The sequence below is a fragment of the Cuculus canorus genome, chromosome 6 (assembly GCF_017976375.1).
Source record: "Cuculus canorus isolate bCucCan1 chromosome 6, bCucCan1.pri, whole genome shotgun sequence".
Taxonomy (NCBI): Eukaryota; Metazoa; Chordata; class Aves; order Cuculiformes; family Cuculidae; genus Cuculus; species Cuculus canorus.
In genome coordinates this window covers 19,540,531-19,547,474 of record NC_071406.1, presented here as the reverse complement: position 1 = coordinate 19,547,474, position 6,944 = coordinate 19,540,531, and positions in this window count along the sequence as shown.

Genomic DNA, 6,944 nt, shown 5'->3' with positions numbered 1-6,944 from the left:
TGTATGTACGTAACTGAACATGGAAAATAAAACCTGACAGGTTCTGATGATGTTAGCGAGGTTTCCCTCCACCTTCCTTACAAGAGTTGTAAGCACTTGAAAGACACCGGAGGTTCAGGTGTAGTCAGTTGCCATTGTGCTCTCCACGACACAGAGTAAGGCCATGAGCAAAAGTTGTCTTCCGGACCTGTCGGTGTCAGCTGCAGAGTGGCAGCTGCCGCAGAGCTGCCATTTCCTTCACCACCTGGAGACTGGACTCATGGTGCTGCTGAGGCAGAGACTTGTTATGGTCCCCTTGGAACACAGGTGGATGTTCTGCTCCTGTTTTAACTGACCAGTCTGACTCATCCTGAATTGTATGAGGATCTGTCCCAAACCTACCAAAAGCATTACACAGCAGTTGCTCCCAGCAGAAGGGACCATAGCAATGCTGGAGGGAGCACTTGTCTGCACTGCTGCACGGTGTCCAGGCTCTGACTATCACTCCCTCTAACACTGCTCAAAGCAAGGTGCTATCATTGTGTTTGGCATCACCACTGAGCTCCATTAGTCATATCAGCATGGCTAATATGAGAGACAGGAAAATAATATTTTAGGAGAGAGCAGGGGTTACCTCATTCTTCAGAATTCTTCAACTCAAAGAACTCTTCAACATTGACCACCTGTAGAACCACAAAATTAAAAAGCATCTTAGGCTTTCCTCTGGCTTGGTGGTACAAACTTATGCCAAAAATAATTCTTGTGCAAAATCACTTCACAATAAAAAGAGAAGTTAAAATGTGTGGAGGAAGCAATTACAGTAGTAGATAAAAGTGTAGAAAAAGTTTATCAGAATAAACATGTTAACAATGGTGTGGTCTTATACAAAAAGTGAAAGAGATAGCCTTTGCTGCAGGTGTTGCTGTCAGTGCAGCCCCATTCACCACGTGGCTAGTCGTGTAGCTCATGCCACTACTCAATGAAGTCATGTAAATCAAAACTTGCTCTGTTTGCTGTAATTACTGAAAGAATGTTAAATGTGTGTATACAAGTGATGCCATTTCTCTTGAACTAGTAAAATGAAGAACTGAGAGAATTAAGTCAGAATTTACTGAGTTCTTCCACCATGGCTACTCACCTTCTCACAAACACATTTCTTCAAAGACAAGGTTTGGCTCTTCACCTCTGGTAATGTAAGTATGGCACTCCAGTTAAAACTACCAGCATTCTGATTTATTAACATAAAAAAAATCAGAATTGAAATAGTTTGTTTATATCTGGGAAAAAGAGCATGACACTTCCTCAGGACCAGCTTTCTTGGAGAAGAATATATTTTAAATTCAGAGAGAAGGCATCCAATTGCCTTTGGAAAGTTATCTGTAGATATTTTCATACTTTTAATAAGCTATGGACAACATATTTACTGTACTCCTTGAGCTCTTTGGCTGCAGTTCCCATAGAAGTAATAGAGGCTGATGGCTTTCAGTGCTTCCTAGAATCAATTGCTAGATCTTGGACCATATCTTGAAGTGAAGTCAGCAAGTCTTGACTGAGGAAGGCACAGCATGTGTCCACACGGGGCAATGAACTGGTGCAGAATGATCACGCTTGCCTAAATCCTTAGAGTATAAGGTGTTTGCATCTAGTATCTATCCAGTACAGAAATTAGTTCTAAATTCAAAACTCGTTCCACGCAAAACCAAGATAGGCTGTTTTGTTGAAGTGGAAACCTGAGTGGCTGATAAATCCTACTCTACAATTTTTTCTTTGTTATAGGATTTATTTTTTTTCATTTGTATTTTACATATATTTGAGTAATTTATACAAATTCAATACAGAATACCTAACAGTAGTCATTTTACTTAAAACCTTGCCAGGTGCCATATTTTGTTCTCTTCTTTTTATATGGATATTACCTATTCTTCTAACAATTTAACAAGGCATTTCATTAAGTCATTGAAATGCAATTAATGTAGATGGAAACAAATTTTCAATGAACATGGAAACATCTCATTTAGAACATATAGTTTAAAAGTGTCCATAATTTGATGGTAATATCGTTTACCTTGATTTAAACTGTGATTATATCTTTGTCCAGTAGTTTTTATGGTTTTAAAAAAGTTGAGTTCCTTTTCTCCTTTTTAGCTTGTTTTCAGAATTTGAAAAACGGAGATACAAAGGGAGCTGTGGCAGCTGAATTCTCTTTCATGTGTGTCCACTCCAGGTGAAGACCAGCATAATGTACTGTAATATGTCTCTACAGTTCTCTGATACAATGACCTGTGCATCCTCTAAATCCCCAACAGAATGCGCAGACACAGAGTGATTGAGGTGAGTATGGACTTAAGTATATATTGTTCTTTGTAGCTCTGAGGAATTGGCACTTTTGACAAATGCAGAATGATGTGGATTGTAATCTATTGAGATATTAGTTCAGACCAGGCCCTGTTATACAGTGTAAGAATAACTAAACGTTTGACTGGAATAAGTTGGGGTGGTTTTTTTGTGCTTTTCTTCCTCAAAAACAAACAAGAAACTTTTTCAAGGTTTCTGACACTTTACGGTTCCACTAACGACAGTAATCATGAAAGGACCTTTGTGGTAAGAACCTCTTGCAGCAGGCGGAGATAACACTGCAGGAGAAATCCCAGCCTCCTATTTAGGAGTATTGGTGCAGCCTTGAAGAGAAACAGATAGAGGGGACGCACATGGGAACCATCGGGTTTACCTTTCCTAGTAGTATATATTTTACTTTTTCATTTGTTCTGCGAGTGTAACTAAGACAGTATAGCTGTTGGGGGAACTCTGGATTAAATCTGGATGAGTTCTGATTCTGATCTGATTAACGAAAACTGAATCAGGGCTTGTGAGGAAAAAGTGACAAAGAGGAATATCGAGCATAGATGTTCCCAAATCATAGCTCATACTATTTCAACCAGATCACCTTTCCCGTATAATCAGATGAGAAGATTTTATTTGCTTTTGCTGTAATAGGAAAGGAGTAGGGCAGCAATTTATCTTATAGGTCTCGGTGACAAAGCTGTATTTTAAATGCTTAGTCTTTTGTTTCATAAGGAATGAGAAATAAGAGGACTAACACTTTAACAGAGGAGGTAGTCACAGCAATTAAACAGCATTTTTAATAATTGCCCAACCTTTCTGTTGGAATCAAAAGCTTTATGCTGATCTTAAATCAATAGAATTGTGTTGTGAGTACATACCTCTCCCCAGCTGCCTACCTGGTGTACAACACTCCTAAGGAGCTCACTTGCCTCTTTACTGCTGGGATCAGCCTCCTTTGTGAAATATGTGAATTAACAAACCTAGTTGATTTTTTTCTACTGGCCCTGTATGCCAGTAATTGTGTTTTTGGTCACCCAGCTTCCCTTGCCCCACGGTGTGTGGGCTCCACTGCCCGTGGCTGCACTCAGCCAGGGCTCCTGGGAGACAGCCCTGAGGGAAACCCTTCTCCTATCTTACTGAGGTTCCATAAGGCTGAGGAGGCTGACTTACATGTTGCTTTTCTAGCATCAAAACAATAGTCATAAATAGATAACCACAGGCTTACATATCTTAAATGGCTAAACAAATAAAATTTTCACAGTGATGTTGTAGGTCAATAGAATAAAAAGGATAGGATTTGAAAGTATGGCTCTTAAAAATGTTTTGAGAGAGGAAAAATGGTATAGATTGCTAAGATTCTAAAAGATATTTTCACTTATGAATAACATACAATAAAATTAATTGGATTCTTTATACCTAACTAAATTTTAAGTTCTACTAAATTCTAGATTTTTTCAATTGTAAATATTAAAAATGCAGCTTTGGACTTTGACATTTAGAATACTGTTTTTCTTTTAAAATTCAGGAAAAAGATATATTTACATGCATTACTCAGTGATATAATTTATAGAAAACAATTTTTAAAATTATTTTCGAATACAACATTTCCAATTATGAACTGCTTTAGTCGGGGTTGTCCTGTAATCTAAATTTTTAGGCAGCATTTTTCACCTTTTTCACTTGAAATGGAAACCTAAGAACACTGATGTCGTAATAGTAACCCAGAAGAGATTGCTTGTTGATGTTTGGGTTAACAGGAATAAAACATCCAGAATGTTTTACTCTAATTGGCTGGGTTTGTGCTAACACGTGTGCCAGTATGTTCTAAAATATCTTACCAAAATGTTAAATAGATTTCAACAAATCTGTTTGAACTCTGCATTTCTGCTGCAGGCAGGATAGTGTCTTGGTTTTATGTTTGACTCAACTTCCAGAGAGGGAGATCTGGGATTCATTGAGGAAGAGTTCTTCATGCCAATATTGCCTGCTCCAGGACTCGGGTTTATGGAGGGTGAGAAGATCCTTTGTTACCACAAAAAAAAGGCTGAGATGTAGAACCTACACAAGAAGGCTGAAGTAAACAGCCACCTCTCACAGCTGGGACTATAATAGCCCATCTTCTGCAGTCGTGTTGGTAGACCAGTGCACCTGTGTCAGTGGATTCTTTAACAGCTTAGAACCACTTTTCTCAAGCAATGGAGTGGATTTCTTTTTATGCACTTAGAAATTTTCTAAGAGCTCATGAGATGTGAGGTAGTACAGGATTTTAAGAAGTATGTTTCATTCATAGAATCATGGAATTGTTTGGGTTGGAAAGGATTTTACAGATCATCTAATTCCAATCCCCCTGCCACGGGCTAGGACACCTCTCACTAGATCAGGCTGCTCAAGGCCCCATCCAACCTGGCCTCGAACATTTCCAGGGAGGAGGCATCTACAGCTTCTCTGGGTAACTTGTTCCAGGGTCTCACCATCCTCAACGTGAAGAATTTCTTCCTAATGTCTAATGTAAATCTTCCCTCTTCCAATTTATAGCCATTCCCCCTCATCCTATCACTACATGTCCTTGTAAAAAGTTCCTCCCCAGCTTTCCTGTAGGCCCCCTTCAGGTACTGGAAGGCCACTATAAGGTCTCTCATTCAGCCCTCAAAATTAAAACTACTCACCTTTTATAATTCCCTTTCAGCTCACAACCTTGGTCCTTGGAGAAGTGTGTATGTGTTAAATTATTGTACACAGAGCTGAAGACACTTGAGTGAGATGGATTTGTTTTGTACAGCCAGGTAGCTTGTATAGCGAGGTGTTTTTTTTTTTTATGTAGATATTTGTAAGAAGAATGAGTTTTCCTTCAGCAGAATCCAGCTAGTAACCAATATATTTACAGTTTCAGCTTGCAAGAAACAAGGTGTACATCTATTAAATTTGTATCTCTCTTTACTCATGTGATTTTCCCCTGGAATCTAATGAAGACATCCTTTAAGGTTTATTATAAAAATTGAACTTTAATAACAGACATTGAATTTGGGTCTTCATGTAGCAGAGCTCAACACATGAAGAGTAACATCACCAAATGTTTATAAAATTGGCAAATATAAGTGCAGTAAAACTCAGTATTCAATTGAGTAAAATAGAACAACATTGTCTAATGCAATAACAAACCAGTTGGGAAAATAAATGTTCAATTTCTTGGCATTCAGAGACAGAAATACAATGGGAAGGGCCGAGTTTCAAATGGTTTTCTCAGCTTAGAAAAAGGAATGAAAAACTAGCTCTGAGAAATCTCCTGCTGACTTTCAAAGGTAGGTGCATAGGGGAAAAATATCTGCTTGACCGATGACCCTATCTTTCTATATCCACTAAAAGTGGATTCTGAGATATCAACATATATTCCCAATTTTGTCAAGAACAATTCTTGGAGCCTACATTTTACTCTTAAGGAGACATTAAAAATGTATGTTTCTAACACTTCTGTAGCACTCAGTCAGGTTGTTGTCAATGCCATCATTTTGTGGTTTAGGTTAGTCTTGTATGAGTTGTCAATATTTCTGTTTCAAAATCTCCTTCATTAAAATTGGTTGCAGCTATGGCAGAGGTTAGTAAGACTGGGTACCAATACAATAATGTTAGGTGACAGGCAGTCAAGTGTCAAAATAGTCCATAGACACTACTGGCTTCCATCAAAAGAAGACACAGCAAACTAGCTGTATTTTCCAGCTATCAAAAACTACTGCTCCCCAATTAGTAAGTAAGTTGAAATCTGGTAGGAAGACCAAACTTGTAGAGTTAATGGATCTTTGTTTGTTAAACTGCTGCCATATATCCTCTTCTGCTTGCTGGTAAAACACATACTTGAAAAATACAAGCCAACAAACATGCAGACCTGTGCCTTAGAAGCTGAGTGTATTTTGCTCAGTGAATAGGAAAATAAAAACAAAAATTCATTCTGCTACCTGTCTCACTGCCTGCAAACAAACATTTTCTCCTTCCTCTTCAACCGCCTGTATTGGCCCTTCTGGGGGGAAACAAAGTTTGAACAAAATCATCCACAGATTGCAAGAAAACAGATATCCAACCCGAAAACAAAGTGTAAGATAGCGCAACCCAGTTGCCAGTCAAGCATTCCCTTTCCAAATCAAACAGCTAAATAAAATACTAATAAAAGGGTTCACAACTATATTGATGTAAAAGCTGTGATTGAGGGAATACAAGGTCAATATATAGTTAGCAGAGGAAAATCAAGGCAATTATAAAATGTTTATGATATTGCCATCTTTCTTAAAATATTTATTTAAAAGAATGCTAGAAAAGGTGTCCAGCTGAAGGATAAACATCCTTCCTTTTCACCCAATGAAAAGAAGTAAGCAAAAGCAGTGCTGGAGCTTTGCCCAAGATTAAAGCTGTCCTTAGCTACACCTTCTGCAGCACTTTCAGGGGGACATACTGGCCAACAGAAGTCAAATGAAACAGTTGTAGGTTCACTCTCAGTCTTTTCAGACACTATAGCTCAGCTGTGCAAAGCATTTACAAACTTTTCTCCAACCCGTGAAACACCTGGATATGTAGAACACTGCAGTATCAAAAAAAAAAAAAAAAAGAAAAAAAATTAGAAAATTTGAATATAC